We start from the raw sequence: 26,014 nt of genomic DNA, 5'->3' as shown, positions 1-26,014 counted from the left end.
TCTTCTCTAGCTCTGCAGTCAGTGTCCAAGACTCGCAAGCATATAAAAATGTGGCCATGACCAGGGAGTGCATCAGTTTGATTTTGGTGTCGAGGGCTAAGCCCTTGTCTTTCCAAGACCAAATACCACAGCAGCCCTTTCAAAACTTAAAATATGTAAAGGTGCCTAATAGTTCTAAAATTAAAAATCCCAGTCTTCAACCCTGGACCCTTGTTTGGAAGCTAACTACTTTACCGCTCAGCCACCACACCTCCAAGTGATTTCTATAGAAGCTTTTAACTGTTTGCTCAACTTTCTTTCTACAACTAAAGCAAGGTAATTATGTATTGTTAGGGAGAGGGGTGGTCTCTATACTGTCTGGAATGATTCAAGAGAATATTAGTATAATGTTAGCATGGCAGGGCCCAAGGTCATGTCTAGCCTGGGCTAATAAGAAGTTACAGTTGCCAGATGGTAATCCTACTGGGTTAGGCTGTATCTGTGGACCTTAGTCTGTGACCAAGGGGCTGGATAAAAGAAATCAAGAAACAGAGAAGAAATACAAAAAATGAGACTTTAATTTCAATGACTAAAGCAGCAGTTAAAAAACACTGCAGATAAAAATACAAAAACATAAGGACAAGATCTAGTACATAAACATTAGAAGTGGCCATCATTTTAAAACAAACTTTAAAAAACTAACCGCCAATTATTTTGACAATTAGAAAAACAATATATAACTAAAATTGAAGGTAGGTTTACATGTAGAAAAATTATTTTTTTAAATTCTGAAACATACAGGCAGCTCTAAGTAGAGAATAATTAAAACTGACACACAGACCACTGGTCAACAGTACAGGAAACAGCTTCGCCCTAACCCATATAATAATATGCTAAGTATTAGTATACAGCTTAGCATTAGTCTACAAAAATAGTAAAAATAAGCATACATAAAAATAGCTCTGGGAGAGCCAGTTCAATTATAAAAAAATGTTTGTAGGACCTGTTAATAAAGTCTAGGTCTACTGTTTGTTTTGTTGGTTTTACATGTGTTCCATCAGAAATAGAGATTACATCCTAGCCCTAACCTCCACCAGGACAGTGAGTGTTCATACTAGACACTATGGAGATGACAGCCCAAAGTGAATACCCCATGATCACTATTAGATAAGACAAAGTGAATTAGTATTTGAAAGTTTTAAATAGACTAAGGAGATGAACTCAATGCTTTAGTGAAGTCTGACAATACCAAATAGTAAATATTAATCTACTCTTTATTTATGGAACAATTTCTCATCTATGATTTCGGACTAAAACTCAAAAAACACATTCATAGCAACACAGGAAAACATTCATATTAATAACAGTGCAGAAAATGTTAACAGTTTTATTTTAACTACAATGACATAATATAACATACTATAATTGATCTAAATAATGTCAAGTCACTATTTACACTATAAAAAGCATAGAACAAATTGTTCATGGATGTGACACTAATGAACATTAATATGATAGCACACCAAAGCAGGGGAGATAATAAATTGAATTAAAAGCATAATGTAGCAAGGCTTTGGTGTTGTGACTCCAATAATAATAATAATTTTATACCACAGCCACTCCTTCCTCCAAAAACAAAAAAGATAAAAACATTTCACTGAAACAACAAGAAGATTGAGGGGGAAAAAAAGGAATATTAAAAAAATAAATGAACAAATGACTGGACTGATTGTCAAGATATACCTAAATATAGAACAAGATACAAGTCAATTATGGTGATTCCACCAAATTAGTTCTTACAAAGTACATCACTTGAGTACTTGTACCTGTATTAGAAATGATTGTTCTATTCATTGTATCTGTTAGGCTTTCTGACTTCGCAACCACTTCTCGTAATGTAACCATGTTGTGAGGTTGGGTTACAGGGTTCAGGATGTCTAACTGTGGGTGTAGGAGAAATATGTGTCGCCACTCTAGTAGGTGAGCAGGGGTACTCGACATGAGGCTGGGAGGATTCTTCATTGTTTCCTACTGGGTCCTGTATTGCAGCTTGGTCACTAAGATTATCTTGAGAAGTTCTAGTTTCAAAGTAGCATTAGGGAAATGTTAATTTCTTTCACATGCAGTAGGAATGTATAAACATCAACGCCAATTAGCAATCAAAAGATAATGGCAGGTTCCCTTAGAGCACAAAGAAGGCTCTAAATGATGGTAGAAAAGGAAACACTCTCTAATGTATCTACTGTGTCTGTGCCTTCGCCTCTAGGAATTGTTTTCCCTCTCAAGATGTTCACTGTAAAGAGAACAAAAATCAATATCAAAACATTTTCATAGTCAGTGAAACACAAAACTTGGCAAAGCTTTACTTAGGGGTTTAGTATAAAGAAAATATAAATTGATATACACAGCATTGCTTACCGTTTTATTCTCTACATCTCTTTTGATCAATATTTTGGTTTACATTTCATCATCATGTAGGTCTTCATCTTCATCATGTTGGTCTACATCTTCATCATGCTGGTCTACATCTTCATCATGCTGGTCTATATTTTCATCATGCTGGTCTACATCTTCATCATGCTGGTCTACATCTTCATCATGCTGGTCTACATCTTCATTGTGCTTGTCTAAATCTACATCATGCAGGTCTTCATCTTCATCATGTCTGTCTACATCTTCATGCTGGTCTAGATCTTCATGTCTACCTTTTCATCATGTTGGTCTAAAAAGGAAAAAAAAAATCTTCTGTTGCTTTTCTTTTCATGTTAAATACAACTATTATGATGATGCAGCTTTGACTATGTTTTAACTTAGTATGTTATGAATAAACTTTAAAGAAAAAAAAATGTACCCAAGACATCTAATTCAGCAGCAAATAATAACTACCCAAATTAAGTGAAAAAAAAATTGCAAGGTTTATTAAGCCATTAAAGTCTAAGGAACTTATTGGAGATTTTCAATTATGCCAGAAAACTAGAAATAACTAGCTAGTTAGTGGATCTGGTGTACAGAATACAGAAAGCTTGAATATTTAGAGTGAAAATTCTGCTCTAAAGTTTGTGTATTTCTAGAAAAATTGAATCCCAACTTTCTAAGCTCTTCAGCTTGTAGTCCAAACTCATTGGTTTTGAGTTGGCAACAGCAATCTTTCCAAAGAGCTGCAGAGACTTTTGAGATTGTTTCAAAATCTCTCTACACATATTCTTTTTACAACACCTTTATTCAGTTCACTCGTTCATGGAACGACTAACGATTTTCCTATAAATTTAACACTTGAGAAAAGAATTATTAGCTCGTTGGCCACATGGGGAAAAACTGTAAATTTGAATTTAGCAGGAGATCTATATCTAGGATTCTAGATATAACATTGATTTTGAAATAATGGTGTACAGGAATTTCTAATGTAAGGCATTATTGATTCAAGAGTTGAATAAATTAATGTTTTTAATTGAAGATTACTCTAAAATTGAAGCTCCATGGAACATACTATAAAATGTATTAGATCTAAACATTCACTTGACCAGGATTCTTTCTCTGGGAGAAGGAGGGAGAGGCAGGTTCAGAAAATATTCCATTAATTTTTCAATCCAGCATTTATTAATATTAAGCGAAAAAATTAATTGGTCAATAAGCTGCATAATGGAGTTATTGTCTTTTCATAAAGGCTTTTTTATGTTCTTCTTGATACTTTTTTAAAAATTTGATTTCAGTTTCTTTATATGGCTCCAGCCAGTCTCCATATTGTTTGCTCTTCTTTTTCTATTCTTATGTATTGTATTTCTTTAAGAATGTACTTTAAAAAAATGAAAATGTAAGCAATGATCAGATTACCAAGTTTAAAATGCCCACTAGATAAGATTAAAAAATATGGAAATTCAGTTTGATTACCATTCTCCTCAGGATTACTGCTATAGCAATGATAATATAGAAGTAAACAGGAACAACAGTCACACACACAACACACAGTCATACACAACCACTGGTTAATAAACTAAGCTTCTTAGTGATGTGACAAATGACCATAAAACACACTGACAGAAAGTGGAGTAAAAGAGTTATAAACTCTTTCTGTTCTAGCCTTAATGAAGAGGGAGGCGATCACTTTGTCCAGATTTGATGTAACTGATTTAGTGGCTGCAGATTGTCTTCAAGAATGCATAAATGAGATCAGATAATGTTTCAACATTACTTACATGTACACTGCACTTGCTTGATATTCTTGTCCAATGTTTGACATGTTTTGAATGTTCCTTGAGAGTTGAAGAGAAGCTACTTCCTTGACCAAACGTCCAGCAGAGTAAATGGCATCAGGCAAGATATGAGCATCAAGATGACCACACACAGTCCAGCGCACATACCACATGACCAGGCAGCCATCCATTCTTATGAGAAGACAAAGTCTTAGTGTAGTGACCTCTCTCACTTGAATTTGTTCTTGTAACTTGTTGCACAAAATAATTGAGAACTGAAATGACTTCAGGAAAAAATGATGAAAATCTAGGAGAAAAAAATGCAAATTTCAGGAAAAGTTACAATTAGAATACACATTTTGTTAAAGTTTTATGTCAGTTCTCTGCAATTCTATAGAATTTGAGGAGTTTAGCATGATTTAGATAATAACTCACCTCTCCCATTTCAAGTTAGTTGTTAGTAACAACAGGTTAGTAGCAACAAAATGATGTAGAAATTGACATGGCTTTATTTAATTTAGTCATGTTGTTGACTGTCGTTGACTTGTAGCACCAAACTGCTGGTAGACAAACTGTTGAAGGCATAATAGATCTGAGCTAATAAAACTTCACAATAACTTGAACTACTTCCTTGTGAACAAAACTAAATAGAACATTTATAATACTTGTGATCACAGGAAATAACTGTAGTAGACTTAAGTCATACAATTTCTTACAATCTAACTCACTACAATAACACAACCTTTCAGTCTGACATTCTGGAGTTGTCTCCCCTAACTAAGACCAGGTGACGACAATGCCACTTTTGCATCATTCACATCCAATCGCTAACCTTTTTCCACAGTCACCAAAGAAACACACACACTCCATAACACTTCTGCTTGTCCAACATTCTTTCACTGAATCAAACACCAAGCATCCTACTTGTCCCTATGTTAGATTTTGCAATCACCATAAATATATATATATATATATATATATATATACACATGTGTATGTGTGTGTATATATATATATATATATATATATATATATATATATATATATATATGTGTGTGTGTGTGTATATATATATTATATATATATATATGTGTGTGTGTGTGTGTGTGTGTGTATATATATAATATTATATATATATATATGTGTGTGTGTGTATATATATAATATTATATATATATATATATATATATATATATATATATATATATATATATATATATTTTATTATATATATATATATGTGTATATATATTATATATATATATATATGTGTGTATATATATACATATAGATAGATATATGTGTGTGTATATATAATATTACATATATGTGTGTGTATATATATATAATATTATATACATGTGTATGTATATATATAATATAATATACATGTGTGTGTGTGTATATAATATTATATACATGGACGTGTGTATATAATATTATATACATGTGTGTGTATATAATATTATATACATGTGTGTGTATATAATATATACATGTGTATGTATATATAATATTATATACATGTGTGTTATATAATATTATATACATGTGTGTGTGTGTATATATATAATATTATATACATGTGTGTGTGTATATAATATTATATACATGTGTGTGTGTGTATATATAATATATATAAATCTCTCTCTCTCTCTATGTGCCTAACAATTGTCAGAACACTTGGAGTGCCCCAAAAATAAGATTATTGAGGTACCCAACAGTTGTTAGGATAAATGAGATGCCCCAACAAATGATAGGACATTTGAAGTGCTTCAACAATAGATACGATACCTAAGGTGCCTCAACAGTTAAAAGGATATTTGAGGTGCCCAAACAATCGTTAGGACACTTGTGGTGCCCCAATAGCTGACAGGACACACTTGAGGTGCCCAACAGTTGGTATGAGGAATGAAGTATTCCAACAATTGATCACCATATAGATGCCCAACAGTTGGAAGGTATTGATATTTTGGATTTTTGGCACATCAGCACAATTAAGACCATGTTGTGCCCTAAATCCCTCAAGGGTTATTCCCCCTTCAAAGCTCAAGAGCTAAATTTTATAAAGTTGGGTCATTAAAGACAAGATTCATTCACAGCTCAGATGGTGCAAATAGTAAAAATGTACATAAATTAATAAAAATCCATTTTAAATATTATATTTTCACAATTGCTTTGCCCTATCATAAATCAAACACTCATAGACAGTTGAAAGTGCAGCAACAATTAATATGACTATAACAGAAAGATATTATTGTCAAATTATTATAAATTATTGACTTATTATATGTATTTTATCTAATTGTAATAATTTATATTTGAAAAAGATTCTAAGTAGGTAACACGAGTTAATGGTAAGAATAATGTTGGGTCTTGGGTTTTGAGAATACTGTTGGTGTGAACAGTACAAACAATATATGAACTTGTATGTGCTCAAGAATATAGGCATACTCAAGCTATGAAAGTAATGTTTTAACTGTGAGGCTGGTCATTGTAGTTTGTGTAATCAACCAACTCATGTGACACAGGCCTGTATTCTTAAAAAAGACATGTAAACAATCCCCAAGTAGGTCAATGGTGATATGGTTAGCTGACTTTGGACTGTTTTTTAACAAAGTTGGGTCAAGCCAGGCCGACACAGTAGAGGCCAGCAGAGTTAAGGTGAGAACCAGATTGAAGTACAAGTTGTGTAAAGCTGTGATATTCAGATATTGACTGCTGCTAATTGTTACGTTTTTAATTGTTTATTTCTCATCATTGATTACACTCATTAAAATGTTTTGGAGCCCAAGTTTTCAATTTAGCCATATTATTCTGTAACAATAAGAACTGTAATTGTACATTTTCAGACAGGATAATAGTAAATTTGTGTCAATATATATTATATCTCTCATAATGTAAAGTCAGTAATTTTGTGCAGTTGAACTGTAATTGTAAATTTTGACACAGGCAGACAGTAAAATTGTGTATATTATATATCTCATCAAATAATAGTAATTTTGTGCAGTACAAGTATATATATTGTATTAAAGTTGGACAGTTATTAAAAATTTTGACACAGGCAGTAATTTTGTGCTGATGTATATTATATTTCTCAAGTAACAGTCAGTAATTTTGTGCAGTAAAAGTATATATATTTATATATACATTCTATTGAAGTTGGACAGTGAAAAGATTAAGAAGCACTCTTCAAAGTAATGAGCTATATCAGTGCTAGTATTCAATGACATTACAGGAAGATCATCAGTATTGAAATATATTACTGATAATTTTTATTTTCATTTTTAATTTGTATATGTTCTATATTAAGAAAGCTGGTGACAGTAGTGTTCTTGTCAAAATTTGGTATCACTGATATTGTGTCCTTGTTAAATTTTTTTTTTTTCAATGTGTTATATATAAATGATCAGAAATTAAGGTTTTAGAGGTCACAGACTTAACACTAGTAGATTTTTGTGTTTAGACTATTGCTTTGTTTAATGTTTACATTGTATTAACATTGTGCACAATTTCTTGGGGTCTTTAAGTCATTGTTATTGATATTTGTAAGTATATGTAGTATTTCTTGAAAATTTTCTCTGTCTTTTTCCTGCTGTGCTGGTTTGTTTTTATATGTAGACCAAATCTTGCAATTGGAACAGGATGTACTTTAGGGTAAGAGAGTGAGGTCAATGTGTTGCTTGAATCCTCCTCAATTTAATCAAAGTTTTCAGTGCAAGGACACTGAGTCATCATCATATCATCATTTATGTAATTGTAACATTTTGGTATACATTTTGTTACATTTTTTTAAATTATAATATTTTATTAATTTTGTTTTCTCCTTGTTAGGACAATTATATGAAAAAATAATATATTGTAAAAACATAATTGATTGTGACATTGATTATTAGATTGTTGACAATGGAGTGTGTTATGTTAATCACGATAGTATTGGCTTGATAATATTGTCAGTGATTGTAAACTATAAAAGATGATAGATATCATAATTATCTATAAAAGAGTACAGAATGCATTGGGACATTTGATAAGTATTAATAGATACATGGCTGGATATATTGAACTAAAGAAAGTAACTGACTTGTTTGGTCTTAAAGATGAAGAAAACGATGTTTTGAAATAAATGGAAAGAAAAGAAAGCTGATATTGAAAGGAGTTGGCGAGACCACAAAGAGAAGAGAGAAATGCAACTAGATGCTGAAAGAAATTAAAAGGAAGCAAAACCAGACAAAGAATCAGAAGTTAAAAAAAAAAGAAACTGAAAAATAAAAGCTGCAAGTCAAAACAAGGGAGACAAAACAGAAACTACCAAGCGTGAACACAAAGAGACTATCTATAGGGACTTTAAAGAAACTGATGACATACATAGTTATTTTCAGACTATCTGTAAAACTTGCAATTACAATAAAGATACTTGTTCTAATATATTCATCTGTAAACTGAGTGTCAAGACTTTGAGTGTTATAAACTCATTAATAGAAGAACAAAGAAAGAAAAGCAATATTATTGGAATCTAGATCACCAAAGAGAAATTTATTATCAACATCAAAGACAAGAATCTTATTCTCCAAAAATATAATGTACCAAGAAATAGATAAGGAATCGGAAATCAGAATAGGTAACAAAGTAATAATGTTAATACAAATGAAGTTCAAGCTACAGTATATAATAGTGAAGTAGAACTGGAATTTTTTCCAGCATATGTTAATGGTGTATTAGTGAAATAGACCACAGTCATTACAAATGATAAACATGTTACACAAGATACTAAACTAAAAAAAATATGACAGGCTTAACTAATATAATATAACATGTAAAACTAAGAAAATATGTAATGTAATACTATGAAAATATGACAGGTAAAACTAAGAAATTATGACAGGTAAAACTATGAAAATATGACAGGTAAAACTAAGAAATTATGACAGGTAAAACTAAGAAATTATGACAGGTAAAACTATGAAAATATGACAGATAAAACTAAAAGAAATATGACAGGCTTAACTAATATAATAATGTAAAACTAAGAAAATATGTAATGTAATACTATGAAAATATGACAGGTAAAACTAAGAAATTATGACAGGTAAAACTATGAAAATATGACAGGTAAAACTAAGAAATTATGACAGGTAAAACTATGAAAATATGACAGGTAAAACTAATTATGTCACAACTATTATTTAACTAAACTGAAAGAACCGGTTATTTTACAAACTCTTTCTTCTATGAGTTTTTTTAATGCCTTTTAACATTCCAAGTTATGATGATGCTTTGTCCAAGGCATTGTAGCACGTGAAAAAAAGCAAAACAAGAAAAAGGATGTGCACTGCTGGTTTGTCTACAAATGCACAGCCATAACCAACTATTTCGTCTTGGATCAACAATTCAATTGATGACTATATTACTACATCTAGTCCTCAGCTAAAAATCCTCAATTTTTCAAAAATTAATACAATATCCTTTCCTATAATAATGAAGATGGTCATGGAGACCGATCTTCTTTGAAAAAAAGTCCTCAACTACATCCTTTAAACATGAAGATGGCTAAGGAGCCCAGTCTTCACTTTTAAAATTCCTCCGTTAATCATTCCTATAAACACGAAGATGGCTAAGGAGCCCAGTCTTCGCTTTTAAAATTCCTCCATTAATCATTCCTATAAACACGAAGATGGCTAAGGAGCCCAGTCTTCGCTTTTAAAAGTCCTCCTTTAATCATTCCTATAAACACGAAGATGGCTAAAGAGTCCGGTCTTCGCTTTTGGAAAGTCCTAAGCTATACTTAGTAAAGTCATCAATTAAATGTGTTTTCTCCGCAACTATTTGGTTGGTCTGCAAGTGCAAATGTTGAGTAGTGTGAGTTGCATCACGAGCGGCGATATTTCCTTTGATGGACACGTTCATATGTTCATTGAGTGTGACTTAATTATTGTTACAAACGTTCAATCGGAATATAAATAAAGACGTCTAACACAGTTATACATCTGTACGAATTTCTTTTTTAAGCACTCAAAGAATGATTTCACTGGAAATTGCAAATACATTTTGATCACCACATTAAGTGCAGAGGTCAAAGACCTGCTGATTATCACACATTTGTACACAAATGTTTGTAGATTACAATTCAATAAAGTTGTTACAAAACCTCACTAGTTACATCACTTCACAGTGTCTCAATGGATAAGAGATAAGCGTGATACAAACGACAATCCCAACTGTTCCTGCACAATCATCATATATCTGATAGCTTATATTTTCATCCTTTTTTTTAACTTTTGTTTTGCAAACGTGCATCAGTTGAATAGCTGGAGCCCAAAAAAAGTTTCATGCTCGCCTTTTTCACTGACAACCATCGCACTTGTTGACCGACCAATCATCAAGGTATACGGAGCATAACGGGACCACACGAAGGCATCAGGTTCAAACTAGTATTTGAAGGTGGTCTAACAAGTAGCCCGTTTGAGGGCTTTATCAGCCTCACAAACTTCGGCTCCAACTAATGTTGGAGGCTGAATCAGCTGCCGACTGACTCCTGTTTGGCCACTTGTTGACCACTCGTTCATCAAGCTGTGAACTGAGCGTAGCGTGCTTTCAACGAATACGTCGCGCTTTACTGTATTTGAAGGTGGTCTACAAGTGAAATATTTGAGGGCTAAATCAGCCTCAAAAACTTCGGCCTCAACTAATGTTGAGAGGTTGACAGCATCAAAGCTTGCACTCAACTAATTATGTCCCAACTATTATTCAACTGAACCAAAAGAACCGGTTATTTTACAAACTCATTCTTCTATGAGTTTTTTTTTAATGCCTTTTAACATTCCAAGTTATGATGATGCTTTGTCCAAGGCATTGTAGCACGTGAAAAAAAGCAAAACAAGAAAAAGGATGTGCACTGCTGGGTTGTCTACAAATGCACAGCCATAACCAACTATTTCGTCTTGGATCAACAATTCAATTGATGACTATATTACTACATCTAGTCCTCAGCTAAAAATCCTCAATTTTTCAAAAATTAATACAATATCCTTTCCTATAATAATGAAGATGGTCATGGAGACCGATCTTCTTTGAAAAAAAGTCCTCAACTACATCCTTTAAACATGAAGATGGCTAAGGAGCCCAGTCTTCACTTTTAAAATTCCTCCATTAATCATTCCTATAAACACGAAGATGGCTAAGGAGCCCAGTCTTCGCTTTTAAAAGTCCTCCTTTAATCATTCCTATAAACACGAAGATGGCTAAGGAGCCCAGTCTTCGCTTTTAAAAGTCCTCCTTTAATCATTCCTATAAACACGAAGATGGCTAAGGAGCCCAGTCTTCGCTTTTAAAAGTCCTCCTTTAATCATTCCTATAAACACGAAGATGGCTAAAGAGTCCGGTCTTCGCTTTTGGAAAGTCCTAAGCTATACTTAGTAAAGTCATCAATTAAATGTGTTTTCTCCGCAACTATTTGGTTGGTCTGCAAGTGCAAATGTTGAGTAGTGTGAGTTGCATCACGAGCGGCGATATTTCCTTTGATGGACACGTTCATATGTTCATTGAGTGTGACTTAATTATTGTTACAAACGTTCAATCGGAATATAAATAAAGACGTCTAACACAGTTATACATCTGTACGAATTTCTTTTTTAAGCACTCAAAGAATGATTTCACTGGAAATTGCAAATACATTTTGATCACCACATTAAGTGCAGAGGTCAAAGACCTGCTGATTATCACACATTTGTACACAAATGTTTGTAGATTACAATTCAATAAAGTTGTTACAAAACCTCACTAGTTACATCACTTCACAGTGTCTCAATGGATAAGAGATAAGCGTGATACAAACGACAATCCCAACTGTTCCTGCACAATCATCATATATCTGATAGCTTATATTTTCATCCTTTTTTTTAACTTTTGTTTTGCAAACGTGCATCAGTTGAATAGCTGGAGCCCAAAAAAAGTTTCATGCTCGCCTTTTTCACTGACAACCATCGCACTTGTTGACCGACCAATCATCAAGCTACACGGAGCATAACGGGACCACACGAAGGCATCAGGTTCAAACTAGTATTTGAAGGTGGTCTAACAAGTAGCCCGTTTGAGGGCTTTATCAGCCTCACAAACTTCGGCTCCAACTAATGTTGGAGGCTGAATCAGCTGCCGACTGACTCCTGTTTGGCCACTTGTTGACCACTCGTTCATCAAGCTGTGAACTGAGCGTAGCGTGCTTTCAACGAATACGTCGCGCTTTACTGTATTTGAAGGTGGTCTACAAGTGAAATATTTGAGGGCTAAATCAGCCTCAAAAACTTCGGCCTCAACTAATGTTGAGAGGTTGACAGCATCAAAGCTTGCACTCAACTAATTATGTCCCAACTATTATTCAACTGAACCAAAAGAACCGGTTATTTTACAAACTCATTCTTCTATGAGTTTTTTTTTAATGCCTTTTAACATTCCAAGTTATGATGATGCTTTGTCCAAGGCATTGTAGCACGTGAAAAAAAGCAAAACAAGAAAAAGGATGTGCACTGCTGGGTTGTCTACAAATGCACAGCCATAACCAACTATTTCGTCTTGGATCAACAATTCAATTGATGACTATATTACTACATCTAGTCCTCAGCTAAAAATCCTCAATTTTTCAAAAATTAATACAATATCCTTTCCTATAATAATGAAGATGGTCATGGAGACCGATCTTCTTTGAAAAAAAGTCCTCAACTACATCCTTTAAACATGAAGATGGCTAAGGAGCCCAGTCTTCACTTTTAAAATTCCTCCATTAATCATTCCTATAAACACGAAGATGGCTAAGGAGCCCAGTCTTCGCTTTTAAAATTCCTCCATTAATCATTCCTATAAACACGAAGATGGCTAAGGAGCCCAGTCTTCGCTTTTAAAAGTCCTCCTTTAATCATTCCTATAAACACGAAGATGGCTAAGGAGCCCAGTCTTCGCTTTTAAAAGTCCTCCTTTAATCATTCCTATAAACACGAAGATGGCTAAGGAGCCCAGTCTTCGCTTTTAAAAGTCCTCCTTTAATCATTCCTATAAACACGAAGATGGCTAAAGAGTCCGGTCTTCGCTTTTGGAAAGTCCTAAGCTATACTTAGTAAAGTCATCAATTAAATGTGTTTTCTCCGCAACTATTTGGTTGGTCTGCAAGTGCAAATGTTGAGTAGTGTGAGTTGCATCACGAGCGGCGATATTTCCTTTGATGGACACGTTCATATGTTCATTGAGTGTGACTTAATTATTGTTACAAACGTTCAATCGGAATATAAATAAAGACGTCTAACACAGTTATACATCTGTACGAATTTCTTTTTTAAGCACTCAAAGAATGATTTCACTGGAAATTGCAAATACATTTTGATCACCACATTAAGTGCAGAGGTCAAAGACCTGCTGATTATCACACATTTGTACACAAATGTTTGTAGATTACAATTCAATAAAGTTGTTACAAAACCTCACTAGTTACATCACTTCACAGTGTCTCAATGGATAAGAGATAAGCGTGATACAAACGACAATCCCAACTGTTCCTGCACAATCATCATATATCTGATAGCTTATATTTTCATCCTTTTTTTTAACTTTTGTTTTGCAAACGTGCATCAGTTGAATAGCTGGAGCCCAAAAAAAGTTTCATGCTCGCCTTTTTCACTGACAACCATCGCACTTGTTGACCGACCAATCATCAAGCTACACGGAGCATAACGGGACCACACGAAGGCATCAGGTTCAAACTAGTATTTGAAGGTGGTCTAACAAGTAGCCCGTTTGAGGGCTTTATCAGCCTCACAAACTTCGGCTCCAACTAATGTTGGAGGCTGAATCAGCTGCCGACTGACTCCTGTTTGGCCACTTGTTGACCACTCGTTCATCAAGCTGTGAACTGAGCGTAGCGTGCTTTCAACGAATACGTCGCGCTTTACTGTATTTGAAGGTGGTCTACAAGTGAAATATTTGAGGGCTAAATCAGCCTCAAAAACTTCGGCCTCAACTAATGTTGAGAGGTTGACAGCATCAAAGCTTGCACTCAACTAATTATGTCCCAACTATTATTCAACTGAACCAAAAGAACCGGTTATTTTACAAACTCATTCTTCTATGAGTTTTTTTTTAATGCCTTTTAACATTCCAAGTTATGATGATGCTTTGTCCAAGGCATTGTAGCACGTGAAAAAAAGCAAAACAAGAAAAAGGATGTGCACTGCTGGGTTGTCTACAAATGCACAGCCATAACCAACTATTTCGTCTTGGATCAACAATTCAATTGATGACTATATTACTACATCTAGTCCTCAGCTAAAAATCCTCAATTTTTCAAAAATTAATACAATATCCTTTCCTATAATAATGAAGATGGTCATGGAGACCGATCTTCTTTGAAAAAAAGTCCTCAACTACATCCTTTAAACATGAAGATGGCTAAGGAGCCCAGTCTTCACTTTTAAAATTCCTCCGTTAATCATTCCTATAAACACGAAGATGGCTAAGGAGCCCAGTCTTCGCTTTTAAAATTCCTCCATTAATCATTCCTATAAACACGAAGATGGCTAAGGAGCCCAGTCTTCGCTTTTAAAAGTCCTCCTTTAATCATTCCTATAAACACGAAGATGGCTAAGGAGCCCAGTCTTCGCTTTTAAAAGTCCTCCTTTAATCATTCCTATAAACACGAAGATGGCTAAGGAGCCCAGTCTTCGCTTTTAAAAGTCCTCCTTTAATCATTCCTATAAACACGAAGATGGCTAAAGAGTCCGGTCTTCGCTTTTGGAAAGTCCTAAGCTATACTTAGTAAAGTCATCAATTAAATGTGTTTTCTCCGCAACTATTTGGTTGGTCTGCAAGTGCAAATGTTGAGTAGTGTGAGTTGCATCACGAGCGGCGATATTTCCTTTGATGGACACGTTCATATGTTCATTGAGTGTGACTTAATTATTGTTACAAACGTTCAATCGGAATATAAATAAAGACGTCTAACACAGTTATACATCTGTACGAATTTCTTTTTTAAGCACTAAAAGAATGATTTCACTGGGAATTGCAAATACATTTTGATCACCAAACTAAGTGCAGAGTCGCAATGAATGAGATGTGATACAAATGACAATCCCAACTGTACTTGCACATGGATTAAATCTTATTTTTTGGGGGCAAATGTGCATCAGTTGAATATCTGGAGCCCAATAAATAGAAGAAATAAGGAATGCACTCAAACAAATGAAGACAGGTAAAGCGGCTGGAATTGACAACTTATCATCCAAAGTTCTTAAAGAAGGAGGAAGTGAAATAGTTGACCAAATGCACAAACTATTCAACAAAATTTGGTTAACAGAAACACCTCCAGGTGAGTGGAAAAAGGGCTTGCTAATAAAAATACCAAAGAGTGGAGATCTATCACAATGTGAGAAATGGTGAGGCATCACTTTGTTGTCAGTACCAAGCAAGATTTTCAGCAGAATCCTACTAAACAGAAACACCTCCGGGTGAGTGGAAAAAGGGCTTGCAAATAAAAATACCAAAGAGTGGAGATCTATCACAATGTGAGAAATGGCGAGGCATCACTTTGCTGTCAGTACCAAGCAAGATTTTCAGCAGAATCCTACTAAACAGAAAAAAGGGAGCATGCAATGAACACCTAAGCGAAGAACAGGCCGGATACAGAAAAGGGAGATCTTGTGCTGACCAAATAGCAACACTCAGGATAATTGTTGAACAATGTGTCGAATGGCGATCTCCTCTCTATGCAACTTTTGTTGACTTTGAAAAAGCTTTTGACAGTGTCGACAGAGAATATATCTGGACTGTAATGAGACATTATGGGATCCCCAATAAAATAATATCCATAATCAAGAACCTTTATGATGGTTTCACCTGCCAAGTAACCCACTGTGGCAAGCTGTCAAAGGAATTTCCAGTCACAACAGGAGTCAAACAGGGATGTCTTCTTTCACCACTCCTGTTCCTTCTAGCATTGGATTGGGTCACAAAAGAAGCCTTCTCTAACGCAGAAAAAGAAATCCTATAGACTCTCACACAAAAACTGGAAGATCTGGAATTCGCTGATGACATAGCCCCATTATCACACAGGCTACAGGATATGCAAGAAAAGGTCACAGCTTTAAGCAAAGTAGGAAAAAGAGTAGGCGTTAAAATAAACCACAAAAAAACTAAAGTACTTAAAGTAAACAAACAAATTGGAGACAGTACTGGATTCTCAGACAATAGACCAAGTAGAAAATTTTATATACCTTGGGAGTGTAGTCAGTATATCAGGTGGAACAGATGAAGACATTAAACGCCGATAAATCTACGTATAAATCTAGCGCATCAGACATTTACACAGCTAAAACCAACCTGGAAATCTCCTCACATCTCAAACAAGACTAAACTTAGAATCTTTAACTCAAATGTCAAGGCTGTATGGTTCTGAAACATGGAGAACAACTGAAGCCACAACATAAAAAAATACTGACCTTCATCAACAGATGCCTGAGAAATATCCTAAAAATACACTGGTATGACAAAGTAGAAAACACCAAACTGTGAGAGATGAGTGGACAGAAAAATATAGAAGTGTAGAACTTAGAGTGGAAGTGGAGATGGATTGGTCACACACTTAGAAAAGATACCACTCAGCAACAGAGCTAGGCAGGCCTTAGACTGGAACCCCCAGGGAACAAGATGCAGAGGAAGACCAAAAAGAACATGGCGACGCAGTGTACTTGCGCAGTGTACTTGAAGAAGCAGAGAGACCGGGAAGAGCTGGGAAACCATAAAAAAACTAGCAAGAGACCGTGGAGAGTGGCGTGTTTTTGTAGAGGCCCTATGTTCCATGAGGAACTCAAAGAAGTGATGATGAATAAATAGATGCACCTTTGGTGGAATTGTTTATGATTGTTCATTGAGTGTGTTAGGGTTAGGACCTTTTTGCATGTAATTGTATATCCAAACACTTGAAATAGATTTTTTTGGCTCACATTAACTCCCCAACATGAAAATATAATGCGCATTTTAACACACCTTAGAAATGAAACAGTTTATAGAGTATTCAAGTCAATTTAATATGCAATTATATTGCACATAATCACAAGAAATAATTACTTTTTTGTCACACTATCACACACTGAAGAATTGAAACAGTTTATGTAGTTGAAGATCTTAATATATGAATTCAAGTCAACTTGTTTATGTAATAGTACATCATATCAATGCGAATTGTAGATCCTTTTTTTTTTTTTGGTCCAATTAAGTATTGGGATGACAAGACCATATATATTATCACATACTTGCATTTCTAAATAATGTTTAGCTACAATAGTAACTTGAATCATCCCAATCTCCAAGTGGCAAAGAGAAAGTTGATTAACTTTTTCATTTTTGTGTTTAAATTCCATATTTATAAGACATTACTATTGAATTCCAAATGACAAAGAATTCAATTCTATTATTTGTTGAAATATATTTACAATTGTAAAGTTAGAATATTTCAGAGCTATTCAGTTTTTCTGCAAAAATTAATAGTAGCATCCGCATATATTAACTGAAATGAAAATAGTATATCACTTAGTTTAACAAATGAAAATTTAGTTTACTATCATAACTAGAAACTATTAAAACAAATACAATACAAATTTCTTTAACTAGACAGGTGAACTTACAAAGTTGTGTATGAAGTTGTTATGTGTTTGTGAAGTAATTACTGACATCATAATATACTAAACAAATACAGGAACCATGCATATACCACATACAACTAATGCAGGATCATAGCTTTACAAAAAATAAATGCTGTGAAGAGTAAGAATATTTCTTACCTTATTCTGACTAAGGCTCCATTTGAAGAAACGGCAGATGAACTTCAGATAAAACATGTTGACCAGTTGTAGATCGATAGAATCTTTTTACAGAGAGAGAGACGTTTAATGTTCCTCCTGTAGCCTTGAAATGTTCCTCCTTTTTCCTTGACATCAATGTTTAATTGACCATTTCATCTACAAGTGAGTTGAGAAAAATGCACTGTTAAACAAATATATCACATTTAAATGCATTACATATAATGCAGTATTGATAAAATTAGTGCATTTTAATATGTGGCAGTTTCTACATTTTTCATTCAAGAAAAGCTTTTTCTGTCTCAAGACTTAATGTTTAATGAGAATGTGTTTTTTGTGATGGTCATTTTTTTTTCGAATAATAAAGGGTTTCTGCACCAAAGTCAATATGAAATCCAGGAGTTTTCTAGGACTTTTCCAGGAGAAATTTTTAAATTCCAGGACATAAAATTTGCGCCAAAATATTAAGTTGATTAATGTAGGTTTCATAATTAAATTAAATTACCATACATGCCATCACTGACCAGAGTTTAGAAAATTCAGTGTTCACAATCTGGCTAAAGAAAGTATTCAGTCTATCAGAGGTGACACTGAAGAACTGGGAGGCAGCAGAACTTGTGTTTAAAATGGAAATGTGCAATTGCGTAAATTCAGATTTAATACTATCACGGTCATCTGCACTGATACGGCCAAGCAGAACCAAGATGCTCAAAGTGGCATATAAATCATTTAAGGAGCTACCAAAATCTTGCAATGGGTATTTGGGCAAATAGCATTCTTCAATGGAGATTTTTCAACAAGCTTGAGAGCTGTTGTCAGCAGAAACTTTCTGCTTTCCATCTAGAAATTTAAAACATCACGAGTTTTTGTTTTTTTTTAATTTAGAAGATTGTTGGTGCATGTAAAATCTACAATAAACAGTGTTGCAACAGAAGTACATTCTTTGAAAACAGCTGGTGTTTTTAAGTCTTTGCTAAAATGACTGAAGCATGCTCAAGAGGTCTTGGGCCATAAAGCCTTAAAGGGCAACCAACAATAGTGCATCTGATTGATATTTTTTTAGAAAAGGTTGCAAAACATTTGTAATTGAGATGAAGCTTTCAATTTTGGCAAACAGCCTTTGAAGTGCTCAAAAGACTTTGTGTTGATTGCCTTCTTAGCAGTAATATAAAACTATGAATGGATTAGCTGTCGGTGTAGGACAAGGGACAGTCACTGAGACTGACAGTCCTTATGACAAATAAGGCAGCCAACTGAGTTACCAGACTCGCTTGTGTTTATCGGATTTCAGATGCGATTTAAGTGCTGCTTAACCAATGATTGAAATGATAATTTTGTTTGTTTTTATAATGTCAACAAAAAAGCTTTAGTGTCACTGACGGACGATTTCTGAAGCCAAGATTTGTAGATCTAGAAATCTAGATAGATCTAGATCTACATCTTTTTCAAGCCACAGTCTGGCACAGTGACCCACTGTGCATTAAACGATGTTTCGCATTTAAGCATTTTAATACAAACTAGGCTATAGAATAGTGATCAATAGTGAATAGATGGCATTTTAATACAAACTAGGCTATAGATAGAATAGTGATCAATAGTGAATAGATGGCATTTTAATACAAACTAGGCTATAGATAGAATAGTGATCAATAGTGAATAGATGGCATTTTAATACAAACTAGGCTATAGAATAGTGATCAATAGTGAATAGATGGCATTTTAATACAAACTAGGCTATAGAATAGTGATCAATAGTGAATAGATTGGTAGATCTAATACGTTTTTTCTTCTGCATATTCTTAAAAATATAAGAAATTTGAACTAATACCCTAGATTAGATATACAATTCTTGTATAAGACTAGATACTAGATCTAGATCTAGCTTAAAATTATACTTAGATTGAACACAGTGCCACACACAATAAGAAACTACGATTATATCTAGACTACATTGACTAGATCTAGATCTAAATCTAGGACACAGGTCACACAGATCTAGGTCACTGGACAAAACCTATTTATTAAATTGCCAGGACAAGACCTATTTATTAAATTGCCAGTGCACAGAAGTAATATGATCTAATAATGTAGCCTGATGAAAATATAAGCAGTGATGGGAACAGTCTTTGAAAAAATTTTTTGAACTGGTCTGTCGCGGCGACTTAAAAAAGATGTTGCTGAATTTTTTTAATCGTGTAAAATCAATTAATATTTTCTTTAAATAATGTATTACATAATAATTACACTGCATTGGCTTTACTGCACACAAAAATGCATGCAAGGCACTATTGTTTGTTCATATTGATGAGAGGAGAAAGCTATTAGCAGATGCCTATTATATCTTGGTCCAGGCAGTCTGAGCATTCTGCTATAATAGATAAATGCTTTACTGGTATTGTAAAAACTTCTCTCTCAAACAACTAGTGTATAAAGAATTAACGTGTTTGAAAATCAAAACATGCTTCAGTTTTGGAAATACTAAAAAGTAGGAGCTACACTTCTGATGAATCTCTGCTGAGTTCTTAAGCAAGACAAGCAAGAACAACCAGATGAGCAATGCTTAGAGGAAGAGAATGTTTAAAACTTCATATTGAGACTTCCTAATGTGACTCATTTTCATGCTGATACAAATTGTTTACAAAAAGTATGCTTTTAAAGCATTAATAATGATTGGTTATTAGTTTAATAGAAAAAACTTTAATATATATTTCTCACTATAGATCTAGAAATCTAGATCTATTTATAGTATTATAATCTAGATCTACTTAAATCTAATAACCTGGATCTAAATCTCTAGACACTCTAGATCCAATATATTACTATTATTATCTATTTTTTATCAACATGTATTATATTCTATCAGACTTAGACTCAGTAACTCATTATGTTACCTATGTATACATAATACATCCATATCACCTTATGGCTTATCATATAAGGCCTTATGACTTATGTCTATAACTATAATACTAGATCTAGATCTTATAATAGATCTAGATGTCTAAATCTAATTCCATTTGAACTCATGGAAGCCGGCAGGCAGGGTTCAAATTTTAAAAAATCTAGGGGCCATCGTAACAACAGCGCAAAAGGCGGCCGGGCATTATGATCAATAATGATGCTCTCAACTCTTGATACTTTCCAAAAGCTGGCAAGCAGCCATTGAGCCCATTGAAGTTTAGATGCTCTAGATTTAGATAATCTAGCTCAAAAGTATTCAAATTAAAGAAACTAATCTAGAATACATCTATCTAGACTGATTCAAACCACTCTAGACCTAAATAATTGATCTAGATCTAAGACAATACAATAACACGAGAATTTTTAAAAATAGAACTTTAACTTGTGTCAAAAGACCGGATGTGGGCATGCCCAAAACAAGTCAAATCTTATTTCACATTCTTCCAAAAATGGGAAAATGAAAAATTCCGATTTTTTTTCATAAAAAAAAAAATGAAAAAAAAATGTCGGGCAAATTTCAGAATTTTTTGTTAGAAAATCGGATCAGAAGAAATTTTCGGAATTCCCATCACTGTATAAGAACACAAAATGAAACAATAAAAATTAGGTCTAAAAAGATACGTAATGTAGTTCCTATTTGGATGAAAATCAACGTGTTCAGGGAAAAATGGATCCGATAACAATACTAATCATTAAGTAGATTAGATTTATCTATTGTCAAGGAGCAGTTAACATATTCTGCGCTAATTTTGAATTTATTTCCGCCCCACGGCCCATCCGCTGGTGCCGAATTTTTATTTTTTTTTTCGATCGTCGAAATTCCAGGACATATAAGGAAATATTTTAAAATTCCAGGAGATTTCCAGGACTTTTTGAGTTTTTTTTTTAATGAAATTCCAGGAGATTCCAGGACATCCTGGAATTTCAGGAGGCCGCCGACACCCTGATAATATCTCACTGTGTGATGGAAAAATAGAAAGATTTATGAGACTCCATGGTATTTTAAAGTCATTTTTTTCCCATTATCTCTCTTTCATTATCTCTCTTTGTCTTTGCTAGGAGGTATAGTGGCTGAGCGGTAAAGCATTTAGCTTCCGGTGTGGAAGTCCCAGGTTCAAATCATGGTATTTTAAATTTTGGGACCTTTAGACTCCTCTTAGTCCAACCAGCTCTAATGGGTACCTGACATTAGTTGGGGAAAGTAAAGGCAGTTGGTCATTGTGCTGGCCACAGGACACCCTTGTTAACTGTAGGCCACAAAAACAGATGACCTTTACATGAAGAGCATTTTTTTAAATAAGAATCACTTTCAACTTTTCATTTGGCTATATATAAAAATGTACCATGAAGAATGGAGAAAATTGCTTACTTACTTTAATTTTCTAGGAAGTAATGCAGCCTAATGTGAGTTCATTTATTTGTTTTCAACCCAACAGCTCCAACTTTTAGGTTTTGAAATGCTATCCTATTAAAGAAAAGGAGATTAACTAATTTAAAAAAAAAATAATAACCAATTTAAAAAAATGTAAATCTAACACAAACAAATAGATTTTTTAAAAAAGTTAAATAGAAAAACATAAGTACAAGTTTAAATTTCCTAATTTCCCAAATAGACTTTATAAGCTACCTATCTGGACTTATGTTTACAAAAAGTTTTAGAGAGAAAAAGAAGAGACTACAGATCTGGCTTCAGTTTTGTGTTTTCATTCTAAACTAGCTCTTATTGTCTGAAAGTTTAAGAAACTATTACTAGGGTCCTGAAGCATACAATAGAATTAGGCACCTAGTGTAAAAACAATGTATCCTAAAGCAGAAGCTCTTGGGTTATAGAGTGAAAAAATATTTATTACCTTGATTTGTAGATCAGTAGATAAACTTATGGCAATCAAGTCGTCAGTGGAGAATCAAGTCGTCAGTGGAGAACCAAGGCATCAGTGGAGTATCAAGCCATCAGTGGAGTATCAAGCCATCAGTGGAGTATCAAGCCATCAGTGGAGTATCAAGGCACCAGTGGAAAATCAGTGCTCAATGATTGAGCCGCTAACCCGCAGATCAGTAACAAAAAAAAAACAGAAATGTTGAAACAAATTTACAAATTGAAAGAAAAATGTCAATAATCTAAAAAAAAAAAGGAAACAAAGTAGTAACAATAAAATGTGAACCTTACAAGCCAGAGGGAAAGTTATGAAAATGTATGCACTATTCAAACCTTCTTACAGTAAATGTGAAGCAGCTGTTGTGATTAAGTACACCACCTTATAAAAAGTTAACATCTTAGTACTAATTGATTAACCTTAGAAGAAAACATATCTTATAAACCTAAAACTAGAGCAGTATCTAAAAAAATTGCTGGCCAAACAACCCATGGTTAACCTTTGGCCATAGAAATAGTTGAGCTTGACACTATCTGACATGGAAACAGGTACTCTAAAACTAACATTTTATGTTTTTATAACAGATTTGTTTTGCTTTTTTTTTCACTTTGCTATAAGATATTTGACTGGTACACTAGAATTCAACTCACCTATTGTTCTTAGAGAATTACCAAAGTAACCTTGGACACAAACTTGATCTCCTTGGGCTGACATTTCCAGACTCTTGACATTGAAGAACAGTAAAGCGGGTCACTTTTTGGCAATGAAGCTCTTGGGTTCACTGCTTATAGCTGATACCCTGAAAACAGTTTGGTTTCACATAATCTTATTTGATTGACCTAAATTTTAAACTAATAAATGCCTTTTAACATTATATTAGTTATGAGGATGTCCAAGGCTTAGTAATGCATCAAATAAACTTGATATGTAGTACAGAATTATGCTAAGCAAATCTGAAGATAGACCAAAACACAGAAAAATGGTAGAGAGAAAAGTATGAAAAGTTATTATTTTTAAAATGCAATGGTAAATTGTTTTAGAATTAGCAGTTAAAGAAATAAAAAATGAAGTCTCACTTTGGCCTTGAAAGCTTTAACTCATAAAAATGCCAAAGAGAAAACTGTCATCATCTGATAGAAGATTACCAAAGAATATTTGTTGCTTGGATGACAATTCATACTGTTGGCAGAAGAGAATGTGCACTTGTTAAGCTGATGAAATATGGAAACTTGAACAAGAATATCTCTTAAATACACCATCTCATGATATTTAAAATAACATTGTTTCTATGAAAACAATAGTTAAGCCTATAAGTATTGCATAGTTTGACTATGTTAAACAAGATATGAAGGAAAAATACTTGCCCTATAATAAGACTTCCCATGATGTTTACTTCTAGTTTCAATTTCTTCATTCATATTTACCTGGCCTGTCTGTTTACAGGTTTGGCTTTTATCTTCCAGGCTAGTAGTTGATTAGTAATTAATACTCTACATCTTGAACTGATAAAAAAACAAAAAACTACAAGCTAAATAAATAATTTTATAATTACACATTAAGAGGCAATTATTATCATTTGAATTCAACCAGATATCAAGTAGCTGAGCATTTAAAAAAATAAATTGCATCTAAAAAAATTGCTTAAAAGTAACCACTATACTTGTAAGGCAATATATGTTGTTTCATAGTTTTGAAATATTTGTGCTTTAATTAGGATGTTTTATTGAGAATAAACTTTGCCTTGACCTCAGAAAAAAAAAAGCCTTTAACATTTAGATGAACTACTTGCCTTATAAGCTCAATAGATAGATGAATGGAAAAGTAGGTTGAAACTGGTCCAGAATTCTTAATGGCTAGAGAACCACAGGAATGGAATAGGCTTGACTAAAAAACTTTTGGATAAGCTTGCTACACTGCTTTTTCCTGTTCCTCATAACTTGTCGTTCTTTTCATTGTCTACATCTGAGGAGAACTAAGCTCTACTCAGCATCTTAACCTGAAAGTTGTAATAAAATGTGTACAGGCTGATAAATCAAATACAAGTCTTAGTGAAGATTGTGGGTTTTGACTAACTTCATAATGGGATAATCCCCAATTGGATCTAGTTCTCTAAATTTTAAAGTGAAGAAAATAAGTTTAATTGTTATGTATACATTTGAAACTAATTACCATAAGGCTAAGAGATAACAGAAAACATGTATTCTTAAATTGTTAGGAAAATATTTAAAACATTTTCAATTAGCATGCAATAAAAAAAAAGCAATTAAAATATACAAATACATAGAAAAAAATATACTTGCTTCGATAGATCTGTAGTAAGAAACTGGTTCTTATTTAACATAAATGAAAAGAAACAAATTAAATTTAAAGAAGTTAAATGTAACATTAGAAAGGACCACTTGCCTTAAGAAAAATTTGGTACAAGCTTGCTACAGTTCTGATTATATGCGCATTTGATTTCTTAGATGTCTCTTAGTCATAGTTCTCATAATCTGTATACATGCTACATTACTTGATCACTCGGCTGTAAACTGTATTTGGAACTGAAAAGGTTATAAAATATAAGAATATGGATAGAATGTTATCCCTGCAAAAAAGAGTTTATTTTGAAAATATTGTCTTTATTATTAAATTAATAAGGCTAAACCTGAGTTTACCTATCTCAATAAATAATACATCAATCATAATGAGGCTTTTTAATATGCATATATTTAAAACTAGTTTCCAAAAACGAAGATAACAGAAAAGTATATACGAAGTGTTATGTTAATATTAAAAACAGGTTTAATTAGCATGCAGTTACAATACAAAGTAAAAAGAAAACTATACTATTGAAAGCTTACTTGCTGTGCTGCTCTATATCGATATATACCAATTGCCTGCCTATTCTTTATTAAACAAGCATCAAAGGAAACTTAAGTCTAAATTATAAAAATCATAGCATTTGAAGTGATACTTGTCTTTGAAAAAAAAAAAATGATCATCTAATCTTGACTACTTTCCATCACATAAATATAAACATTGAAAATATATTCTCAAATTGCATGCAAAAAAAAAAACACAAAAAAAAACAAAAAAACTGAATCTTAAAAAAAAAAAAAAACTACATGCCTTGCTAGATCAGTAGTTCCACAGCTTTGCTGTTCTTAATTAGCATACATCAAAAGAAACA

General features: G+C 33.3%; 1 long non-coding RNA gene across 2 annotated transcripts; it reads right to left on the bottom strand.

Annotated features, from left to right (window-relative positions):
• Nucleotides 1–550: 550 nt before the first annotated feature.
• LOC129928075 (uncharacterized) lies at nt 551–24,019 on the bottom strand. 2 transcript variants are annotated; one of them, XR_008779678.1, is made up of 9 exons: nt 23,919–24,019; nt 23,493–23,641; nt 22,819–23,008; nt 22,342–22,433; nt 17,990–18,166; nt 4,605–4,741; nt 4,173–4,476; nt 2,398–2,701; nt 551–2,272 (listed from the first exon to the last, which is right to left on the bottom strand). It is a non-coding gene; the product is annotated as an uncharacterized LOC129928075 (long non-coding RNA). The 2 variants fall into 2 exon arrangements; XR_008779679.1 differs by having other exon boundaries at nt 4,173–4,453.
• Nucleotides 24,020–26,014: the final 1,995 nt, after the last annotated feature.

The sequence above is a fragment of the Biomphalaria glabrata genome, chromosome 9, assembly GCF_947242115.1.
Source record: "Biomphalaria glabrata chromosome 9, xgBioGlab47.1, whole genome shotgun sequence".
Classification (NCBI taxonomy): Eukaryota; Metazoa; Mollusca; class Gastropoda; family Planorbidae; genus Biomphalaria; species Biomphalaria glabrata.
This window is presented reverse-complemented; position numbering and strand designations above follow the sequence as displayed.